At 52.2% G+C, this 24,189-nt stretch overlaps 1 protein-coding gene across 10 annotated transcripts in view; it reads left to right on the forward strand.

Annotated features, from left to right (window-relative positions):
• Positions 1–3,774: 3,774 nt before the first annotated feature.
• Positions 3,775–24,189, forward strand: part of MEGF11 (multiple EGF like domains 11) — a 359,109-nt gene continuing 338,694 nt past the window's right edge. For 5 of the 10 annotated variants that reach the window (XR_006704623.1, XR_006704626.1, XM_045449370.1 and 2 more), the window contains exon 1: positions 3,809–3,968. The gene's annotated coding sequence lies outside the window, so the exon portion shown is untranslated. Of the gene's footprint in view, positions 3,969–24,189 lie in introns of all 10 variants that reach the window. The other 5 variants (XR_006704624.1, XM_045449374.1, XM_045449379.1 and 2 more) reach the window with 4 other exon arrangements.

A 24,189-nucleotide genomic window follows, 5' to 3' on the forward strand; every position in this document is an offset into this window, starting at 1 on the left:
TCTAAAAATGAAAAGGCCGTCCCACCTTGGTCACCAGAGTTTTCACCTCATCTTCCACCCCCATCTAGGCTGAAGTGTTTAGAGGTGGAAATGAGCTGGGTGTCAGATGTTTCCTGGGAGAAGAGACCCTGGGAGCCCCGTAAAAAGAAGGAGAGGAGAAGCCGAGGGGGGAGGTAGTGGGTGAGAGCAAGGGCGATGAACTTCATTCTGCTTGGGCTCTACTGACTGTCTGTGTGAACTCGAGCCAGGTAATTCTTCTCTCTGAGCCATGGTTTCCTGCCCTGTAAGATGGGGATAATAGCAGTGTTTATCTTACTATCATCCCCATTTTGCAGATGAGAACACTGAAGCATGGAGAGATTAAGTAGCTCACTCTCCATCACATAGTTAACAAGTGATGGGGCCTGGACTTGAACTCAGGCATCTGCTTCTGAGGAGCCTGCTCTCAATCACCTCACTTCACCCCTGTGCTTTACAGTCTTCTTGCCCCAATTAGAGTGCAAGCTTTTTGTTTTCCTTTTTTCTTTTTTTGCTGTTCTTTCTTTTATTGTTTAAAAAAAATTTTTTTTTAACGTTTATTTATTTTTGAGACAGAGAGAGACAGAGCATGAATGGGGGAGGGGCAGAGAGAGAGGGAGACACAGAATCCCAAGCAGGCTCCAGGCTCCGAGCTGTCAGCACAGAGCCCAACGCGGGGCTCGAAACCAAGACCGTGAGATCATGACCTGAGCCGAAGTCGGATGCTTAACTGACTGAGCCACCCAGGTGCCCCTGTTTTATTTTTTTAATTAACTAATTAATTTATTGTTTAATTTACATCCAAGTTAGTTAGCATATAGTGCAACAATGATTTCAGGAGTAGATTTCCTTAATGCCCCTTACCCATTTAGCCCATCCTCCGTCCCACAACCCCTCCAGTAACCCTCTGTTTGTTTCTCTATATAAAGAGCCTCTTCTGTTTTGTCCCCCTCCCTGTTTGTATATTATTTTGAGTGCAAGTTTTTTGACTTACAGGGTTGATAATTCAGAATAGTGGACTTTTGTCTCAGATCATGCATTTAGAGGAGCACCCGCTCTTAAATGTTATCACAATTTCCAAATAAACTTGTCGCGGGGTTGAACATCTACACAGCAGTGGGATGTGCAGGGCAGGGCTCCCGTGAGCAGGCTCTCAGGGACTGGCAAACGAATGATGGATCATGGGCGCCAACCTGACCCCGAGCCAACCCTCAGAGATGCTTGCTAAAAGTGTTCCTGGCTCTGTTGGGACCTGTGTCCTTGGAGCCCTGCCATCTGGGCAGAGAAGGTGCAGCTTTATAGATCCGTGTGGCTTTTTAGAGTATGGCAGAAAACCAGGCAATCCCCAGCCCAGCGCAGAGGGGGTCAGTAACCCTCAGCTGCGAGATTCACGTCTGGCAGTGTGGCAGCATGGGAGAGAGAGAGAGAGAGAGAGAGAGAGACAGAGAGAGAGAGAGAGAGAGAGAGAGAGAGATGGGGGAGCCGGCTGCTTCCTGTGCATTTGCTTGTTGAGATGGGGTGAAGGGTTATCCAGGGAGACCTGCCCACCTCCCAAACCTGGTAGAACCGGGGTTTGGGAATTATAAATGGGTGCCCACCACGTAGGTGTGAGGGTGAGAGGCATGGCGGGAAGTGGAACATATAATCCAAAAGGGAAGAGGAAGGAAAACTGTGCACATACCTACCTTGTATACTATAACTGCTAACAGTTATCAAGGGCAACAAAGTGCATCATTTGGTTTAATCCTCAGAGGGCTCACGGCATCGTAGTCCTTCCCACCTTTACTGACGGGACAACCGAGGTTAGAGAAGCGACCGGCTGCCCGGTGTCACAGTTAGCAAGTGGTGGCGCAGGAGTGCAAACCCAGAAAGTTCGGCCCCCTTCTCTTAGCCTTTGGCAGCCCACAAAGTACAGCATCTCGGAGCTGGAGAAACCCTTGGAGAACCTGTCTTTCTGCTTCTTCATGGTCAGGTGGGGACACTGAAGGCCAGATCGGCCTAGTGATGGACCAAGGTGACACTGCTGGTTAGGGACAGCCCTAAGATTTCACCAGGATTAGGGGGAAGCAGGAACTAGGCTGCAGAATTTTAGGAGGTGCTGCCTCTGCCCACGCACGCACGGCCCTGAACGTGAGTGTCTCTTTAAATGCTGTGCCCTAGGGGCCTAACCTGCTTCACCCTAGTCCCAGCCCTGGCCAGATGCTTCTGGTTTTGGGGTGGGGGGTGAACTGCAGAGGCCCGGCATGGGTTTATTTATTGGATTTGATGTCCCAAGGCAGGAAGCTTGATGGGATATTTGTGTGGGGTTTTGGGGTTTTGCCAATATCCCCAGGCTGGTCTCTACCCAGGGCTGGATGGAGGGTCTGCTTCCTGTTGGTACCATGGACTGAAGGGGTTAAACTCTGGCCCCAGCGACACTAGGAGAATCACGATCCCATCTTGATGAAGCAGGGCTGCACGATGGGATCCGTGGGAATCAGGGCCCTGCGGCACTCCTCTGGATCCCACTGGGCTGAAATGTGGGAATGCCAGGTAAGGCCTCTGTAGGTGGGACTTGCCCCATCAGGCCCAGAATGACGACTATCAGCGGTTGAGCTGAGAAGGCAAGGCGACCAGACACAGTTACAGACACACATTCCTCAAAGCTTTAGACAACCTGTGTGCTTTATTTGTAACAAATTCCCCGGGAGAGCTGTGTATAGCACCTTTGCCCCAGTCTGGGCCTTCCTGCTCTTGTCCGAGTTTGAGGAGAACAGACAAATCGCACAAGCAAAGCACCCGCTACTACTCATCCCTGAGAAGCAGAAGTGTGTTGGTAAGTCTGGCATTGCTTAGAGAGGAGTGGGGCTGGGGAGAAGGGTTCCCTTCTCCACACCTGGGCCAAGTGTTCCTAGGGGCTCACTTCTCCCCCAGGAGTGCTGTGTGGGGCAGCCAGGTGGCCCAAGGTGGAGAAGGCTTCCTCCTAGCGGCCCTGGAGGCCTGGGGCTTGGGATAGGCAGAGAGTCTGGAAGGAGTGCATTGGCTTGGGGCACCCTCTCATTTCCCCGTCATCAAAGGAGCAATGGTGCTCTAGGCCCTGCTTCTGGAGTAGACCTCTGTGAAGAGGCAAGTCCTTGCTCTATTCTTCGTGGGCTTCAGTTTCCTCATCTTACCAGGCTTGGCTCAACCCGGCCTGCTTAGGGGTTGGACATTATAGGAGAGCCCTCCGCCCAGAAATTTCTCAAGCCCGTGTCTGGAGTTCCAGTTTCCAGCTCTGGCCCATTCCTCTCTCTCCTCAGCCTTTTACCACCAAGCCTGGGGGCTCCCCAGCTTCCCTCCACATCCTAGGGGAGATCTCCCATCCCGAGGCAGCACGCAGGGCAGGTGTTACTGACCCACCCGGAGGAAGGGGGGAGGAGGGAGGGGAAAGGACAGTAGAGACGAAGTGGGGGGAGGGGGGAGGTTAAAAGGAAGAGAAAATACGAAGAGACACAGAAAAGGGTTAGAGAGAGAAAAGAGAGATGGGAGAGGAATGAGCAAAAGGGAGAAAAGGCGGGGTGGGGGCAGGGTGATGAGAAGGGATGTTGGAAAACCCAGAGCCAGAGAAAAAGGAACCCAGAGGAAAGCTGGAGAGGGACTGGAAGATCGGAAAAAGCGAGAGAGCGAGCGAGCGAGCGAGAGCAGGGTCTGAAAGGACCCAAGCGGGAGAAAGAAGGGGGGAGGGAGGGAGCCACGAGCAGGGAGGAGGGAGCTGAGAGGGGAGGGAGGGACCGAGGGACGCGGGGGGTGGGGGCTGGCTCGGCAGCAGCAGCCGCGGCTCCAGCCGCCCGCCGGCTCGCTCACTCGCTCGCTCGCTCGCCGAGCCCGCAGCTCCGGCTCCTGGCCCGGCGCTCCGGCGCGGCTCCGGCTCCGGCTCCGGAGGACAGGACCGCGCGACTGGCCGGCCGAGCCCGGGGCGGCCGCGGAAGCAGGTAGGTGGCGTAGCCGGGACTGCGAGGACGCGGAGCCTGGAAGCGTGGGGGGCACGGGGAGACGGGGGAGTGGGGGGTTGGAGTCTGTGGTCCGGGGAGGGGGCTCTGCAGCCCTCCACTAACTTTCCACCGGCTCCGCGGATCCCCGCTGCCCCGCTCGGCGCGGGCTGCGGGAGCCGAGTTTGGCGCGGAGAGGAGGAGAACGCCGGGGGGTCCGGGCAGGACGTGGGGCGCCCGGCGTGGGCAGGCGCGGGCCCTCCGGCCGCAGTCCGGGCGCGGCGCCCGCGGCGGGGAAGCCCAGAGCGCAGCGGCGCGGCGCGGTGGTCCGGGGAGGGCGCCAGCTCGTCCGCCGGCGTCTGGGGACTCCACCCCCGAGCCGCCCCGAGCCGCTCCGGGCGCGCCAACTGCGCGCAGGGCCTCGGGCGTCCTTCCCGCCGGGGGACGCGGCGCGGAGCCTGCGGGGCGCGGCCGGGCGCCTCTCTGCCGCCGAGCCCCAGCCCGAGCCTTGCGCGCCTTCGCGTTTTGGAGGTACGAAACGGACTGCATACTCCTTTCGTTTCTTTTTCATCCCGCCGCCCCGGTTCTCTTCGGGGAGGTCTGGGACACCGGACAGCCCCGCGGGTCGACTTTCCGGACGTCCCTCCAGCTCTCGGCGGCGACCCCCAACTCCCGAAGTTAAAAGAGAAGCGAGACACTCCCAGTGCGCGCCTGGAGCGCGGTCCCGAAGTTCCCAACTTCTCGCCCAGCCTTGGGGTGGTTGTGTTGCAGGTGGGGAAATGGTGGTGGTTTGTGGCCCCTTGGAGTCACAGAGCGCATCCCCCTTCCTCCCAGACTTGGTTTATTTTTCCTAATTTGTTAAGGAAAAAAAAAAAAAAAACGATTTAAAAAGATGCAACATTGTTCCCCGCGGGCGTCAAGGTCCGTGAGTGGGATGGAGCCCTGACCCGTCGGGAACCTGGGAACGCAGAACCTGGGCCGAGCAATTTCCGGAGTCCCCGAACCCCGGGCTGCTTTCTCCCGGACCTGGGCTCCCGAGCTGCATCCTCGGGTAGTCGGTCTCGGGATCCTTTCCCCTTAGCCCGCGCTGCGAGGTTGGTCGGCCTCCTTCCCGCGTGGTCGTGTCCTCTAGAACAGTATTTCAAAGTGGCTCCGCTTCGGGATCTCCCACTTCGTCCGCCCGCGAGCGGATAAAGCCGGGCCTCTGGCAGGTCGGAGGAGGCCTTTGGGTGGTTTGGGATCCCGGCCGTCTCGATTCGCTCTGGCCAGGGTGTTCGTGCCCGGGGAATCAGTGCGCCCCACCATCCCCCGCGCTCTGCCAGGGAAGCAGGGGTTAATTCCCGGGCCAGGTGGCACCGGGCGGAGGTTGGCCGGGGCTATCGGAGCACGCGGGGGGCGTGGGTCCGCTGGCTTCCGGAGTCCGGGAGACCGGATTCGCCGCCTGTGCGGCTTCCTCGGAGCTAGCTGCCCCGGCTTCCCCCCTTTCTTTGTTGGAGTGCTGTTGGAGAGGTTGTCTCGAAAGGTTTCGAGCAGGTTAAGTGGGACCGAGAGCTGGGGGCTTTGCGGACAGGGTTCCTCCAGGCTGGCTGTCATTGCGTGTAGGCTGGGCGGAGTCCCCGGGGGTCGGTGAACCGACCACCCGGGAGTACTCAGTCCTCAGCTCCTTTGGCGGGTTTTCCCCGGTGCACACCGCCCACCACCTCAGTCGGTTGCGCACACGTTGTTTAAGCCTCTAGAAATTCAAGGACCTTGCAGTCTCCACCTCTTCTTCCCATCTCACAGATCTGCAAACGGAGGCCCAGAGAAGTGAAAGGACTTGGTTAGAGCTGGTTAAGGGGTGCAAGGGAATGTAAGCCAGATCTTCTGACTCCTAGTTCAGGGTTTTTTTTTTTTTTTTTTTTTTTTTTTTTCCTAGTACTCTGTGCTGTGGTCATCTCTTTCTTAGCACCCGGCAGGTGTGTCCAGTCAGACCACAGCGTGCCCTTGGCTGGTGTTGAGAACTGGATGTTTGTGAGGTTAGAGGCAGAGGACTGGTCTCTGGATTCTCTCGTTGGCTTCTGTGCTGTGATCACCTCCCAGGATAAATCACTGAGGTGACAGTTTGTTGCACACCTATCCTGTGCCTGCACCGAAGTCTGCAGGTAAAGGGAGCCCTGAGACCTGGCCCAGCCCCATAAAGTACCACCCAAAGGGAGGGCAGTCGCTGTCTTTTATCCAAGGAATCCACTCTAGACGTTCTCAGGGGAAATCACTTTTGGAGGGGGCAGAATTACGGATAGTCCCTGGAGAAGGGAGGATTTGGAATTGAGCCTTGGGTAGATTTCTGGTTGGGGGCGGCGGGGGGTGGGGGGGGGGAGGAGTGTGGGGCACAAGGCTTGAGCATAAGGAGAGTGGTAGGAGTGCTCAGGACTTGTTCAGAGGCTGATGGAAGGACGGCAGAGTCAGGGCGGATGAGAATTTGGCTTTTAAGAGAGAAGCAGTAGGACAGCTGGGTGAGCCAGCTGCTCAGAACACAAACTCGGAACGTGTCCCCAGAGTCTTCTAGCGCTAGATCTAGGGTGAGCAATTGGATGGGAAGTCAGCACCCCATGAGCCAAGGGTTATATTCAGCCTTTTGCTTTTCCCTTTACCCTTTTCTCCTTGTTCCCTGGGCTTTCATATACAGTAGTTTCTTTGCCCCTTTCCGTCCATAACTTAGAATTTAGATACTTGAGGGTTTGGGACCTACTGTTGTACCTCCTATGGGGAGGGCATTTACTGTGCTAGGAATATTTAGTTAACAGACAATTCTCAAGACCATACTTTTTGCCAAGCACTGGTCTAAGGCTTGGGGATATACCAACGAATCAGACAGGCAGAGCCCCATACCTCATGATGCTGACATGCTAGGCTCCTGTTCTCCGTGACGTAAAGTCTAGATGTAGAATGGAGGCAAATACACAAAAGATGTCTGAAGAAATGGGACAATGTAACAGAGATTCCTGAGCCTCCCCACTCGTGGTTCAAGGCTCTGAGGACAAAGGCTTGAAGCTGTTGGCTATGAGACTTGGAGATTCTGTGGTCTTCCATGACCCCAGCTTCTGGTTGCCAAGGGTAACCCAGAGGCAGCTGCATTGAAGACCTTAGATATGGCATTGGAGAACTGCTCCGTCAGAGTACGGGTGGGGGGAGAGAGCTGGTGAGTGTTGGCAACTGTAATCTTGCTACGTATCCATAGAGACTGGTGCCAGGAAACCATATGCCTCTTAAATTCCAGCATCCACAGCTCCTTTGTGAACTCTGTAGCCCCATTGTACAGATGGGTAAATGGAGCCCTGACTCTGCAGGCTGGGACGGCTATGCAGAAGGGAGCCCAGCACTATAAAGTCCAGGTATTCCTGATCTCTGATTCAATTTAAAATGATGCTCTTGCCTTCTTGTTTTGTAGACCAGTGGTTCTCAGACTTCAATATGGAAGGCTCCTGTAAACACAGATTGCTAGGCTCCACCCCCAAGGTTTCTGATTCACTGGGCCCAGAATGGGCCGGTGATTTCGGTCTGTAATGAGTTCCCAGGTGGTGCTGATGCTCGTGGTCCGGGACCACACTTTGAGAACCACTGTGGTAGAACAAGGGAAGGTGAGAGATTTTTCTTGAGCTTATGCAGTAGAGGAACCTGGGACAAAGGCTGTGATTTAGCTCTAGGAACTCCCAGAATTTGCCTCTGTGTAATCCCCTTCCGCCCCCCCACCCAGGAGGCCATAGAATTAAAAGAATATTTTATCTTCATCAGCACACACACAGAGGATATATTGCAATATAATTAGGGAATAAATAGGTATCATGTGTTGGATGTAAACTCCATGCCCCGTGGCTCTGTGGGGGTTTATTATAGCAGCGGTTATAATTGAAAAGGTGTCATCTGCTTTGAGAACCCTTCATGAAACTTTCATGGCCTGGGTGGTCAGCGTCCAAAAAGGCATGTATTCTTTATTTAAAAGAAAGAAAGTCCGAGAGATTGCTTCTTCTGCTAAATGGGACTGTCTGTGTTTCCTATGACGGTACCTATGCAATGTGTTCTTAGAGGAGAGAAAAAAAAAATTGAATAGCCAGCGTGAGCAGGGAGGGGCTGGAGGAAGTCCACATCACAGGTTTACAGATCTGTTTGTTGAACATTTCAGAATGTTTTGAAACTGTCTGTTTCACCTATATTTCTGATGTGCAGCTATATCTCAGCGGGAGGAAAGGAGGGTTTATGTTTCAACTTAGCTTGGTTGGGTAAATGTAATAGCACATTTTATCCCCAATGTGTTAATTAGACTCCAAAGAAAAGAACCATAAAAGGGTTGTTTTCCTAAATGCTGGCATTTTTCATCTGGATCCTATTTATTGATTATTTTACAGTTGAGAAGGAGCAAAAAAAAAATCTATGTTTTTATAGCAAATAAAGCTGGCTGCAGTAATTATGCAGGCTCAACATGTCTGTTCTGGAGCAGGAAGTTGGAATTCAGCCTGACTCTCAAACATTTGGGTGAGATCTAATTGAGAAAGACATTTCAAAGAACAAATATTTAGGAATGCGGAGTTTCGCTGATGGTCTCTCTGGGCCAAGCGCAAGTACCTTGCTTTTAGCTTGATCATCAGAGGTGGGGGGACACTACAGGGAAGGACCTGGTCAGTGATGTTGAGACCGGAGTCAAATCACGAGGCTGAAACCTGCAGATAATCAGTGGGGTTTGATAAAGGGAAGAAAGATGCTTTCAGGGAATATAGTCCCTGGAACTGGTGAGCAAAGGGAGAATTAATCAAATATAGATCGAACACTTATCGATTGTCCAATCTTGGGACAAGCACAATGAGGAGAGGGACCAGGACTTTTACTTGTTATATATCTCCCATAATGCTTGGCTCGGGTATCTGTAGGGACAAGAGCCCTCGATTAGCCTGGGTGTCACTCTGGGTTGTGAATAGCAGAAAACTTGAGCCCAACTGGCTGGAACAGTAAGGAACTTAGTATCTCCCATTATAAGAGGTATGGGCTCTGTTTGCCTGGAGGTTGTTTCTTTCAGTGCTTCAGCAGCATCATCAAGATCTAGATTCTTTTCATCTTTCCTTGTTTACGATGTCACAAGATGGTTGCAACAGCTCCAGATATTACACCCTTACAATAAGGAGCAGAGGCAGAAAAGGCAGGAGGGGAACCTTTCCCAAAAGCCCCTCGGAGACTTTCCCTCTCGTCTCATGTCTCATTGGCCGGAATTGCGAATCACATGACCATGTACACCAACCATAGGCAGGAGAAGAAGACCACCATAACTGGTCTAGAACAATCTTGATTTGTGTGTTGGGCCTCAGAGAGGGATGCTTTTGGAAAAAGGAAAGCAATCAACAGTGCCTGTTAGAGAGTTTAAGACCTGGGTTGAATTGTCTGTCTGCTTTTTAGCCTTGTGACCTTAGGCAAGGCCTTTGAGTTCTTTGTGCCTCAGTTTACTCCTCTGTGCAATGGGGATTTATTGGGAACATAAATCTGAATCAACTCCATATTACAGTTAATTGGTATACAAGAAGTAGATTATCTGAAGAGTTGATCTCTGACATCAAAAGAATTGTAATCTAGTGCAGGAGACACGAGAGGACGAGGCTGTCAAATAATCAGAGAACAGACCAGAGAGTAGATAAATAACTATGGCTTGCAGACCAACCGTGGTAGGAGGAGCATGACACCAATGGGAGCCACAGTAGTTAGGGAAGGCTTCCTGGAGGCGGTGGTTCAGAATGCATACTGGAACTCTAACATTTAAGTATGGATGGGTTATAAGCTCTCTCTGCCTAACTTGCTCCCTCTTGCTTTTCTTTTTTTAAGTGGTAAAATGGGACTGTTTGGCCAAGATGAGATCTTATCCCTACAATCATAGTGTCTTTGATCATCCAAATATGGTCATGGTTATAGAACAGTTGTGGTTCTAGGAGGCAGGGCAGAGTGGCTTCCTCGCCAATCTTGGATTCCTGGTTTCCGATCCAGGATGACCCATCAGTCTCCACGTCTCCTACTACGTTTCAGGTGCTGATTAGACATTGTTATCATTATTATTATTGGGTATCTGGCTGCCATTGTAAAATTTCTATGCCTAAAATGAAATCCGATGTCCTCTCATGGCTCAAGCCATCTGCGCTTCTGGATTCTTCATTTATGCTGTTGGCACCACCACCCTCCCAGATGATGCTTGGGCTCAAAACCTCAGCAACACTTTGGATGCCCACTCCCTTCCTCTATTTCCAATATTCACGCACCAACTTTCTTTCTTACGGTTCTTGGGTAGAAGTCCTCCTTTCCGACGTGAGACATCCCCTCTGTTCAAGGTCTTTCCACCTCACGCTGGGCAGCGGCCCTGGTCTCCTGCTCCGGCCTGCCATCCTCCGGGCACAGCGCATGGGAGGGCACAGTCTGTGGACCTCTGCAAATAGTAGAGCTTACACTTCTAAGGCAGAGGTGGCAATGAGTCTGGAATCCAGGGCTGCAGACACACCAGTGTTCCTTGGGGGTGCCATCTCTCAGCCTCCTGCCCTAAAACGTCCTAAAGTCATCCCGAAACACTGTTTACATTCCACACGTTACCTTCTATTTTTTTCTGTACTATTCACTGGATGCAGCCCAAAGTCCTCAAATAGACATTTGAAAGCTTCCACAAGCCGCTGCATCCTGTCTTGGCCACCCTTACCTTCTAGGATTCACCAACTCCGGTGGACTCTGCTTCGAGTTCTGCCCATCTCTGTGTTTCGAGCCGAGTCACCCTTTCCTTCAAGGCCGGTGTTAGAGGTGCGTCCTCATTAGACCTCCCCTGACCAACCGAAGCCCACAGTGATCTCGAAGCATTGGTCTTTCGTTCTCCTGAACCTGCGTGGCAATTATTGCCTACGGCGCAAATTCCGTCCTTAATAATATGCTGCTGGTGTTGTTGTTCTCCACTTGCTTGGAACGTTCCTCACCTTCCCAACTGGATGTAAGAGCATCGAGGTCTGAGATGGGGGGTGGACCGTGCTTTGCACCCAGCATTCTGGCCAGCGAGCATAGCGCACTTCCGTGACTATTTATTGAATTAGTAAATCACAGGAATGGGGGAAATAAGATGATTTACCCCAAAAGTCAGTTCATCTTTACTCTTTTTTCCTTAACTTCATTTTAGGGAAGAGGCTAAGGTTGATGAATGTCTGCTCTATGTTGGGTCCTACTTTAGGTGATTTTTTTTTAAGGAACCGTTTTGAGTCAGCCTTGTAACCAACTCCCCCCCGACCCCGCCGGGGTGTTGGGATTATTGTTGTCATTTTACTGATGAGAAAATGGAGGCTGGGAGAGGTGAAGTGTCTTGCCAAGCTTACTCAGCCAGCGGGAGGCAGAGAAAAGGTCAGGATCAAGCTCTTTCCTCTGTGCTCTATCTCATATATCTCCGTGAGGTTCTCCCGACCTTGCCGTGTGCTCTGTCCTCCCAGACTCTTCCCTCTTCGCTCTGTCCACCTGCCTCCTTCTGTCTCCTGTCTCTGATGAGACTCAGACCGTCTTTTGTCCCGAGAGTGTGTTTGGGGGCTTTTAAAACTCTGACGTCTCCTGTGACTCTTTTCCCGAGGACCTGCCCCTCCTGTTAGGTTGTGTTAGATTGATCGCACACCTTTTCCCCTTTACTGTCTTTCCTGCCGCCTTCAAGCTTGGACTAGAGATTCCTTTAGAGCATAAAACATTCTGCTAGTGGCATCGAGCCGGGTCTGAGCCAGGTTTTGCTAACTCCTCTGCCCTTTCTTTCCCCCATCCGACCCTTTGGATCCACCCACCCTCACCTGCCACCACGCCCGCTGTGTGTCTCAGGTGTTACCTGTGGAAGGAAGACGCTGCCGATTTATCAGCAGCGGCGCGGTCTGCTGGAGGAGTGTGCCAGCCCCGGGAGTTAAGACGGGCATTCTTCCATCCTCTGTGCTCCCGTTCGTTCGTTCATTCATTCATTCATTCATTCATTCATTCATTCTACAAATACCGAACGTTGACCACGTGCTCACCATAGCAGGGAGCGAAACAAAGTCTTTGCCTTCATGGTGCTTGTATGGAACTGAGGGGAGACAGATGGTTAAAAAAAGACAAACACGTTATATAATATACTTCGTGATGGGTTATAATGCAGACAGATAGCAAAGTAAAGGGGTATGTCTGGTGATGAGATGCTGCTATTCTATGCAGTGTGGTCAGGGGAGACCCCTCCGATGGGGACATTGGAGCAGAGCCTGCGGGGAAGGATGCCATGTGGATATCGGGGGCAGAGGGCACGGGGCAGAACAGCGAGGACAAAGGCCCTGGGCGAGAACTCGGCTGGGACGTCTGAGGATCCGCAAGAAGGTGGCAATGGAGACATGGAGGTGAGCTTGGGAGGAGGTGAGACTCCTCATCTTCAGCCTCTCCACTGCCTTAGAAACACTGTCGTCCTTCTCACGGCCGGTGCCACTGGCTGAAATCACTGCTCAGTCAGGTCCCACCCGCTGGCACAGTTCAGCTGTGGCCCCCCACCCTGTAGGGGGCTGCCGTCTCAGCCATCGCTCGTCCATCTGCCTCTGCTCTGGGTTCTTGCAACTCTCTTGTCTTCACTACATAACTGAGCCCTTGACTGCACGCTGGCCAGTTCCCTTCCCCTGGGCTCCTCTTGGGTCAGTCACACCTCCCTAATGAGCCAGCCCCTCGAAACTGGTTTATTTTGAAGCTGGGCTGGGCTCAGCGTCTCTACCCTTTGGTGATGCTGGCGTCTGAGGTGGCAAAGAGGTGGGTTCTGGAGAGATCTGTGGGTGGCAGCTTCTTTGCACTAAGCCCAGTGTCCCTGCATAATAGACAGGAAATCTTTTATTCCAGGCATTCTTGGAGCACTTTGAGCTGGGAGCCGCTGGTGCTGCTGGCAGCTGGGAGGAGGGACCTACCTTTCCTGTGACTTGGATGCAACTTTGGCCCTGAGTGGGGAGAGAGCGGAGCTGGGGTGCGGAGGAAGCCTGCTTCTCTATCAGCCTTTATGGCTTGTCCAGTGAAAAATAAGATGTTTCAGGAGCAAACGAGTAAGGAGTTCATTCACGCGGGGTTCCAGAGACCTTCCTGCCATCCAGCGCAGGAATTCTGTGTGCCGTGGTTGACTTGTGAATGACCTTGAACCAGTCTCTTAACCTTCACCTGTTCTGTTGCAGTTTCTTCTCAGCCAAGCTGCCCCTCTCCCCATCCAGCATAGAAGGAAATGACCAATAAACTTTATTTTTTTAAAAATTATTTATTTTAGTTGGAGAGAGGCGGGGGTGTGGCAGAGACAGAGAGAGTCCCAAGCAGGCTCTGCACTGTCAGCACAGAACCCAGCACAGGGCTCAATCCCACGAACCGTGAGATCATGACTTGAGCAGAAATCAAGAGTCAGACATCAACTGACTGAGCCACCCAGGTGCCTCCAATAAGTCTGATTTTTTAAAGACCTTAACTATTCCCCACGTTTGTTTCTGCATTAATTTTTAGGCCAGTGGTTTTAAAACCTGAGAAATGACAGATGGCTCCACTTTAAATGGGGAGAAGGCTTCCTACAGACCTCTAATATTGTCTTAAATTATTAATATAATAATATTTAAATATATATAAATATAAAACTAGGCATACATAACTTACGCTTATGACTTTATACAATATTAAACTCCAAACAAGTTTATAAATTAAAATGCAAACTACAAAGCCAATAACATTCAGATTAACAATATTAATTTGATGTGATAGATGCTGTTTTTCCATTAAGGTTAAATCACCCCTTGCTACAGATTGTGGTTTTGGCTGCATGGGGCATTTTGGCTGCTTCCTCCGCCATGTGCCCTGTGGTGACTCACCTGTCCCATTACATTTCTCAGCTGGAATGACAGTGAGACCTTTGTCCCTACAACCTGCCGAGGGGTCATTTGGCTGGCACTTGGCACAAAAGCATTTAGTGTGTTAGGATGCTGCTTTTTTTCTCGTTAAGGCTAATGGCACAATTAAAGGAGCTCTATTTAATTCGAGTGCAACAGCAGACCCTGGTGCAAAGCTGGGCGTAGAGACTGAGTGTCTCTGCTTGGTCTTTGAAGTGAAAACACAACACTGATTCTTAGGATGCCCACGGAACCCCTGCTTGAGAACTGTTGAGCACTCTGAATAGCGCCCCCAGTGGTCTGAAAGAGTTAATGCGAGAGTTGCGGCTAATTGGCCAGCAATCAACGTACTGCAAACCATGTTCTGAATCTTTGTTATATGCTGTTATTTCAAGAGGTTCGTAGAATAGAGGTAGGTATTATCCCCATCGGACAGGTGAGAAGGTTGAGGCTCAGAGAGACTGACCGGTCAGGGTCCCACCAGGCTGCACTGCCTCCCCACCTACAGACACTGTCCAGGTGGCAGGGTGCTTTGAGCGATTAGAGTACAAGGACTTTGGAGTAAGCGGGAGCCTCTGGATTCTCACAGTGGACTCAGAGCTTTCTGGTAGCAGTTAAGACAGGTTATTTGTGCAAAAAAGAGGAGCGGAGCCAGTAAAGAGCAGGATAGAACTTAATAATGGCCCTCAGATCCTCAGGAGGCTTTAGATAGCAGTGCCAGGGGATAGAACCTTCCCTGAAGGCGCCTGGGAGGTGCATGCTTGTTACTGTAGGCGAGGTACCTTAACCATTACCTGTTTTAGCATTTCACACTTGAGCAAGTAGGTTTTGGGTGCATTTATTTTCAACTTTCTGGGTTTTTTAAAAATCATTTTTATTGCGGTAAGTGCACATAACATAAAATTTACCATCTTGGGGTGCCTGGGTGGCTCAATTGGTTAAGTGGTAAGCGGCTGACTTCGGCTCAGGTCATGATCTCGCAGTTTGTGAGTTCGAGCCCCGCGCTGGGCTCTGTGCTGACAGCTCGGAGCCTGGAACCTGCTTCGGATTCTGTGTCTCCCTCTCTTTCTGCCCCTCCCCCGCTCGCACTCTGTCTCTGTCTCTCAAAAATAAATAAGCATTAAAAATATTTTTAAAAATTTACCATCTTAACCATCTTTAAGTGTACAATTCTGTGGAATTAAGTACATTCATGATAGTGCATGACCATTGCTACCATCCGTCTCCACAATTGTCTAGTTTGTGTTTTACGACAACTTTGCAAAGCAAATTATTGTTGTCAGAAACCGGGGCTCAGAGACTTTGAGTGACTTGCCCAAAGTCATACCCTAAACCTGGTGTCTGCCTTGCAACAGTGACTTTGAGTGCTGGTGGCAGGCTTGGTGTCCCAGTGGCTTGTGTGGGTATGTGTGAGATGGTCGGGCTTCCTGAAGTAGGGGCTTAATGGGATGACCCCAGAGTGCTGTTCTGGAATTGATTCTGTGGGTCGGGGTAAGGGCGACTTACTCCTGTATATCTAGGTCCCACCTTTACTCAGAGCAAAAATTAAAACCCACTTCTGCCCTTGGGACATGCCCTTCCCCTGCCTGACCTGCCTGGTTTAATCATCCAAGCTGAGAATAAGTACAATAATTAAAAACAACCCAAAACTTTTTATCCTGCTGTAGATGAGCAACAATCTACATATGCAAATAAATGGCATGCCAGTCTCCATGAATATTAATTTGGAAAGAGAGGCTAAGGCCCTAAATACACTCAAAACCAACAATTTGGAATTTTGGCTCGCTCCGATAATCACGGCTTTATTGTATTTTAAGATTTCCCCGCTCCCAGCTGACCTTCCTTCTGAGACTCTCGAGGTTACCAGGGGGATGTTGAATGTCTCTGGTTGGGAGGCCAAAGGCCTGGGGATGGTGGGTAAATCCTGACCTTGGAGCTGTGTCTGATCCTTCCCTGGTGGAGGTCCAGGTCCTAGAGGCTCTTGGATCCCGGCATCAGCAGTGAGTCTCAAAGGCCGGTGGGGGACGGTTCTGGGGAACACTGAGGGACAACTGTCAGCTCCATACTCTTGTGCTATCAGGGAGATGGAAGGGGACTTGGGAATCGGCTTGTCCTATGTCTCCTAGGCAAGTTAGGACACTGGGACCGTGGGATGGGGGAGGGGGATGACTTGCCCAAGGGGGCAGAGTGACTTAACGGCAGGAAGCGAGAAATCTTAGAAATCTTACTCATCCTGGCCCTGAAAAGCACATTTCTTTTTGAGTGTGTGTTTGTAGGAAGGGGTGGGCAGGGTGGCATTTAAAGTTTGTATACTTTGCAGGAGAGCATCATTCTTCTCGTGTGAACGTTCTCTCAGACAGGCAGCTGCTGAAAATCCAGTCTTCTCTCCCATTTGGGTTGAAAGGAATGATTTCCTTGCACCCTCTGGTACATTTCCAGAATCTGGTAGATTTCCAGAATGAATGTGGGTTGTAGAGCGGAGCACACCCTAGCTGAAGTGAGGGAAGGGTGGGAGTGTCTCTGAGGGAGCTGGCTGGGTTAAGGCCGGGTTGGGGAGGACCAAGAGGGGGAGGGGGGTAGACTTCACAGCAACTTCTGTGTCCTATCCAGGGGAGGCTCCGCTGGGCGGGGAGGGGAGAATGTTGCAGCCTTGTGGGACTACAGGAGGTTGGGTCCCTCGGCTTACTGGGGCTGCCGGTTCGCCTACGGGCTCTTTCTTCCTTGTCAGTAAGCACTGGGATGATCACCCCCCCGTTTCCTAATATTGCTTTGTGAAGATTAAATAAGGAATCAAGTTCCCGCATCACGTCCGGCGCGAGAGCAGGCGCTCCGTACATCGAGGTCTCTTTCCTTTCCAGAAGGATTTGTCTGACTGGCTGCCCTGGGTCAGGCTGGGTCTGTGTGCGTCTGTGCTTGCGTGTGGGTCTCTGCGTCTGTGTTGGTGCGTTTTCTGTGTTTGTTTGTAGGTGTCTGCGTTTCCACTCGGGTGTTTGAGTGTGTGGCACAGTGGGCAAGTACGTGTGCCTTTGTGTTTGCGAATGTCTGTGAGTCCGTGCGTCGGTGTTTCCGTGACCGTGTGCGTCTCTGTGAGCGTGCGTGTTGTGCTCTAATGTGTGTGTCTGTGGTGACAGTGGTTGTGTGCGTGAGCAGGTGCACGGGTGGGTATGTCGTGCCTGGCTGGTGGGACCGGAAGAGCTCTGTTGGGTTTGGGAAGGTTCACAGAGAACCTGGGGCTCTCTTTAAGATGCTCGCCCCCCAAAAACACTCCCCCAGCCCCTGACTTCAGGCCCCTGGCCCCTTCCTAATTGCTCTCCCTGGGCTCCCTCTACTTCCCTCTAGAGGCTCCCTGGGTGCCCCCCTCCGGCCTGCTCTCGGGTCATTTGCATCCACGTTTGCATATTACATGCATATCATTTGCATCGTCTGCACAGACTGCTTTCGGTTCTGCGGTTTTCAAGGTAAAATGTAGTTGCTCTTCTTGAAGGTCATTATGTTAAGAATTGCGGCTTTTTTCTTTTATTCTTTCTGGTCCAGAACTCTCTCGCAGAATCGGGGACCGGGGGAGGACGGAAGCTGTTTTCCCCTCCGTTTGGAAGGGGGGCCGGTTCCGTGGGGACAAGGCCCTGGGACCCTGGGAAGCGCAGCCTCGGGAAGAAGAAGACTTTCTTACTCCGTGGGTAATTGCTTCCCGCTCCCAGTCAACTGTGGCGTCTCACACGAGGGACAGATAACAGTCCAGCTTGTGCTGTGTTGCCTGCCTCTCGGGCTCCCCCTGCTGTGCCCCTGGGGGGATGAAAAGGAAGGGCCACCTTGGATGTTTCAGCACCTCTATACTCATCCTTGACTGGGGTTGGACCGGGAGGCCAGGGCCGGATGGACGACCAAGGAGCAAAGATGTCTCTTCTTTTCAAACACCTAATGCATAATTAATGGTATTTCTGATATTGCAGAGACTACCAACCCAAAAAGCTTCTCCACCGGGAAGCTGTGCCCCTTAAGCATCTTCTTTATGGGCCATCACCATACTTGACATTCCCTCTTTTAGATATGAGTTGGAGTCCTGGCTGCATGGTTTTGGGCAAGTTACCTACAAGTTCTAGGTTGTCTGAGAGCCCTTTTTCTTATCTGTGTAAAACTAACAATAGTACAAGGGGTTGCTGGGAAGATTAAATGAGCAGCACAGGTAAAGGGCTTAGCTCGGTGCCTAGAACATAATAAAGACCCCGTGAATGTTAGCATCTCCAGTCCCCATGGGCTCCATTAGAAAACAGAGGTTCTTGGGTATGTCTTTTACACTCTAGTATAAATTGTTGGTCAGACGCTCTTTAGACCAGGAACAGGCAACAGGCAGCAGCCTTGAATCCCTTTAGCGTTTTTTAGGAGGTCAAGTCCCCAGGACACTTGGGTGGAAACATTCGCAGGGGCAGCATGGCAACAGGAGATTCCTTGTCTGTGCCTCCAGGGATCCAGGTCCCTTCTTTCTCCTGATCAAAGGGTCAGCAGTATCTGGTTTTCTTCTCAAAGTCAAGGAATTCATCTTCTCTTGTATGTCTTTAAGCAGGGCCCCACTGGGCATCAAGGGACATCCATGGCTGAGCAGCTCTGGGGTTCCCCAGAAAACAGAGTTTGAGGCAAAAATTGGTGCCAGTGCTTTCCAGGGCGGGGGGTGGGGTGGGGGGGGCAGTCTCAGGGTGAGGTGAGCGAGAGGAAAAGGAAAGTGAGGCAAGGAAGGAGGAAGAGCAAACGTCAGCCGGCCACAGCTTCGTGAGGCAAGAAAGCCGGTTGCTTAGACACGAGGGTTGTCTGTGGCCCGGCTGAGTGGAGCCACTGACTCACCGTGGAGAAGGCTGGCGCTCCAGGAAGCAGGTGGGACCGAGCAGATCTGGGAAGGTGCCCAGGCAGGGCCTGGCCCAGCTGCCGTTAGTCAATCGATTAGTCCACTATTAGGACCAGGTGCTGGAGCGTGGACAGTACCCTGCAGGGAGTGGGCAGCCACCAGCATTCTCGAGCAGGTGCGAGATCCACGCAGCTAGGACAGGCTGTATTAGTCTGCTTGGGCTGCCAAAACAAAAGACCGTAGCTTGGCTGGCTTAAATGACAGAAATTCATGTTCTCTCCACTCTGGAGGCTGGAGGTCCAAGATCAAGATTCTGGCTGCTTTGGTTTCTGGAGCTCTCTTCCTGGCTGCCTTCTCACGGTGTGCTCAGTTGGCTTTTCCTGGGTATATGCTCCCTGTCAGGGAGGGAGGGGGAAGGAGACCGGAAGAGACAGAAGGGCAGGGGAGAGTGGGATGGGGAAGGAGAGTGACCAAAAGAGACAGAAAGGCTCACAAGCTTGTGCTGGCGTTTTTTCTTATAAGGACACTAATCCTATCAGATTAGAGCCTCACCCTATGACCTTAGCTTCTTTCTTACTCCAAATATAGCCACACACTGAGGGTTAGGGCTTTAACACATGAAATTTGGGGGAACACAAACACTCAGTCCATAACACAGATTATTTGGAGGGTGTCCATTTTCAGGCCTGCTTGTCATTATGAACAAAGAGTCAGACGTGAGCTGTGCCCAGAGGCCCTGGAATTCCCAACTTAGAGCAGGGGAACAGAAAAGGCTCAGAGATCACTACTGCCCATGGCGTTTCATTCAGTGGTGGGGAGGCTGGGTCCCCCCATGACACCCATACGTGTCTTAACCAGAAAGGAGAATGTTCTTCCTGGGTGAGGCATGGTGACTCAGAGCACTGGATCGGGACCGGAGTGCCTGGGGTTTGAACCCCAGCTCTGCCATTTAAAATCTGGGTGACCTTGGGCAAGTGATGAAACATCAGATGAAACACATGCCCAGAAACATGTGTTTACTGAACACATGATATGTGCCTGGTTTGTTTTAGCTATTGAGGATGTAGCAGTAAGCGATACAAGACGAGCAGACCAAAATCTGCCCCTTGAGGGGCTTGCATTCTAGTGGAGGGAGCCAGACTAAAACCAAAATAAGGTAGCAGGCCGTGGAGCATGTTTGAAGGTGGCAAGGGATGTGGAGAAAAGCGGGAAGGGGGAGGTGATGGGGTGGGTCGGGTGGCAGTTTATACTTTTTTTCTTACATTTATTCATTTTTGAGAGACAGAGGGAGACAGAGCGTGAGCAGGGGAAGGGCAGAGAGAGAGGGAGACACAGAATCTGAAGCAGGCTCCAGGCTCCGAGCTGTCAGCACAGAGCCCGACGCGGGGCTTGAACTCACAAACCGCGAGATCATGACCTGAGCCGAAGTCGGACGTCCCACCAACTGAGCCACCTAGGCGCCCCGGGGTGGCAGTTTAAAATAGAAGTGGTTAGGGAGGTGACGTTTATATAATAGCCTGAAGGAGGTGCAGGAGTGAGCAATGCTCTCTGTGCCTCAGTTTACTCATCTGTACAATGGGTTATGATAGCACCTATTGCACAGAGCTGCTTTGGGGCATGTGTGAGTTAATCCGTGCCGTGGGCTGTGCCTGGCGTGGCACAGCATAAGCTCTCATTACTGTTGCCTGTTACAGTCGTCACCGCGGCTCAGGAAGGAGCCTGTCCCTGCTGCCTCTGGGAGGCACAACTGCGCACCAGGCTACAGGGATTTTGGTGGCCTTCATCTCTCCAGGGGTGGGAGCGGCTCTCCTCCCACCCCCTCCCTATCTCCTCGTTAAAAGGGGACACACACAGCCTGCAGGTTGAGAAGCAACACTTACTTGCATTTTCTTTCTACTCCAGCATCTAACTCCCAGAGGGAATTGCGGAAGAACCTTTAGCAAAACCCGGGTTTGGGAAGCAGCTTCGGGGCTTTCTCTGGAGTATGCGCAGACCGAGGTGGGCAGGTGTTTCTAGCCGAGCCTCGCTGGGGGGGAGGGGTCGCCCACCTGGATAACCGGACCCACAGCAGTTGGGACCCGGACCCTGCCCTGCTCCCCCTCTCCTTGCCGCGTGGCTGTGCGGCTCTCATCAGCAGGCGTGGAGAATCCCACCAGCAGTTGGGACGCCATTATTTACTATCGCAGAGATTTTTGTGCCTGTAATTTACCACCACCGCGAAGCCCCGGGACCTAAATCCCAGTAGCCCTCAGTATAGATATTGCATCTAATCAATCCTCTGTTACCATGCAAATACATCCTATAGGCTACTGATGTCTTTTCCTTTCAAACACTTAATACATAATTAATGATCCATCTAATGCCACGGAAGACACCTACCCCAAAAGCTTCCTGCTGTAATTTATACCCACCCGGACAAAAAGATTGGATCATTGGTTCGCTTAATCATTCAGGAGTGTGCCTCTCCCTGCTCCCTGCTGTCCCCGGGAAGGGGCCACAGAGTGGCTGGAGGCAGGAAGCGCTGGGCAGGCAGCCTGCCCTCCAGACAGCATTGAGCCATGCAGGGTGATGGCTGTGCGTGGCAGGGAGCTCTGTGGTGGCTTCTTTAAGGATCGTCTTGCTCAGTTCTCTCAAACCACCCGGTGAGGGAGGTCCTCCTGTTATCCCACTATCCAGATGAGGAAACTGAGGCCAGAGAGGTGATGTAACCCGGGGTCGCACTTGGGTCTCTCTGCACGCCGGGGCACTTTGCACGGGAGCGTGGGGTTCCAGGCCCGGACTGTGAGTGGTGGAACTGGGCAAGTGGCTTAGCTGCTCTGGGGCCCAGTTTCTTAACCTGTAAAATGTGAGCAACAGTTGCTACTCCGCAGGATTACCTGAGAATTGGAGATAGTGGCACATGTGAGGCACTGAAAACACACTTGCGAATTTCCTTTTCCGGAGCTGCGGTGGAGAGAACATCACTCTTCAGAGTATCGTTTGGGCAGCCAGGCGGTCTTCTCTGGCAGTGGGCGGGGGGTCGTGATTTGGAAGGAGACAAGGCTTCAGGCCCCCTGTTGTCAGGAGCGCACCTTCTCTGGGCAGACTGGGCACCACACTCGGGGAGTTTCCCCCACCAGGCTTTGAGGGGCACTAGGTAAGAACGAGGGAAACACGGTCCCTGTCCGCGAGGCACCGCGTCTGATGGGAACGAACAGACTCAATAACCAGTATGATGAGAGGAATGGGGGTCAGCACACAGGTGCCAGGCCCCCAACAGCTGGGGGCACCCAGATAGTGTTGTCAATGGGCAAAGGAAGTGGGAAGGGCCCCCATGGGGCCCCCAGGCTGCCTCCTGTCTACGTTGTCCCATCCAGACCCATCCGTGCTACTAAGGGCGACATAGCTTGTGCCCCAGACCGAAGAGCTGCTCCTCGCTCAGGAGCCCTCTGCCTTGCCTCGGACCATCTCCATCTTCTGCCTGTGACGGCCTGCTTCCCTCCTCCCTGTGGTCCCTCCCTGGTCCATACTCCACATGGCGGGCAGAGGGATCTTTCTAAAGTGCAAACTGGACCACGTACCTGTCCTATCGGAAACCCTTTAATGGTTCCCCATTGCCCTTGGGATAAAGTCAAAACTCGTCAGCCCAGCAGTCAAGGCCCCACTGCCTCTCCGGATCCGCTCTCCATAATCCACCCTGTACTGTATGCTTTGGTAGTACCGATCTGCTTCTAGTCCTCCCCATCCCCAGAACACACAATGCTGCTCAATACCTCCATGCCTTTGCTCTTGCTGTTTTCTGATGCAGCCCCCTTCCCTATTTCCTTAGTCTGGCTGACCCTTCCAATTCAGCCCGGACACTGCCTCCTCCAGGAAGCCTTCCCTGAATCCCCCTCCCTCCTTTGGGCTAAGTGACCTGCGTTTCTGCTCCCCTGACACCCTGCTGATTATAGTCTTCTAACTTTAAAACCATGGCGAGAGCCTCAGGAGAAGGGACTTGGTCAGACAGGGACCCAGGACCCACTGGTGTCCCTGGCATATAGTCTGGCTAGAGATATGTTGGTATACTGAACTGGAATCGTCCTTGCCCTTGATATGAGATCCTGACGACTGCTTGTGGTTGTCTCTGACCTCTAGGGAAGAGGTGGGATTTGGCAGACAATGTTGTTGGGGGGGGGGGGGTGATACTATGAGATGTGGGAGTCTCAGCAGGCTTGAGACCCTTCCCAGGTTTTGTTACGAGGCTCAGGCTCTGATGGATTTTAGAGACCATCAGTGTTCTGAGTACCTGGGTGGGTAAAGTCATTTAACACAAAGGGTCCACTTTCCCTCCCGGTGCTATCTCTGGATTTGTTACAGATTTTGGCACTTGAATTGTCTTACTCAGCTCCTACTTTTTGCCCCAGCTCAATTCCCCACCCCCTCACCCCCCTCCCGCCCCCCGCATATATAGCAAAAGGGATTTAAGGAGAGGAAAATCCTCAAAAAGCAGGAGACTCTGAGATGGGTCTTTCAGGGAGACCGTGGTGCCTCCTGTCCTGCTTTGTGCCGGGTTGGGGTGGAGAGGTGTGTGGGTACAGAGCAGAGCCCCTTGTCTTGGCTGGGTAGGAGGACAATGCAATGACATCACCACATCCTGAGCTCTGAAGGCGGGAAGGGCAGAGAGGGCCTGGTTCAGGGCCAGGAATTGCTCTGGGGCTCCCCAGCGGAGGCTCTGTGTCCTTCTGGGTAATTTCCACCTTTAATATCTCAGAGTTTTATGAACAGGGAGTAAATCAGGATCCGGCACCAACTGCTTCGTGTAAAGGATTAATAAACTGGAGATTTATGGGGCAGCGGCAGAGGAAGGCGGTAGGAGTGGAAAATGAAACGAGACTTGGTTCCCAAGGGGCAGGGGCTGGCTCCAGGATCTTTCCCCCATTATGAGGTGTCTGCTGAGCGCCCTTCCTGGGGTCCTCGTTCTTCACGGCTTGGAGTTTCGGTTGGGTGGCCAGGCTGGCCCTGGGCCCTGGCTTGTGTCTTCTACCTAGGACTGAACCAGGCAGGCCCAAGGTCAAGGGGGTGGAACCATCCTGGGTCTGTCTAGGTTGACGGCCTGATATTCAATCTTTAGAGCAGCTTACAGATACAAGCTCTGGGCTTAGACTCTATCTGGTTTTGAGTTTAGAGCCAGAGAGATGGACGTTCACATTCCCTTTGGCTGTATCAGTTAGGGGGCGAGTAACAGAAAAGTGTAACATCAAGGGCTTAAACAAGAAGAAGCCAGGTCCTTTCTACCTCTCTGGCCGCTCTCCTCGGCATGTCGACTCATTGTCGTGCTAGCGCCTCATGGTGGTGAGATGGCTGCCATAGTTCCAGTCATCACATTCAGAAATGACGACATCCAGTGGGAAAAGGGGGTACCCATCTCTTACGGGGCGTCTCCTTTTAAGAGCAAGGAAACTTTCCCCAGAAGCCCTCCAGCAGGCTTTCCTCATGTCTGATTGGCAGGACTGGGTCACATGCTCCTTCCTAAACCAGTCACTGGCAT

Source organism: Leopardus geoffroyi, chromosome B3 (assembly GCF_018350155.1).
Source record: "Leopardus geoffroyi isolate Oge1 chromosome B3, O.geoffroyi_Oge1_pat1.0, whole genome shotgun sequence".
Lineage (NCBI taxonomy): Eukaryota > Metazoa > Chordata > Mammalia > Carnivora > Felidae > Leopardus > Leopardus geoffroyi.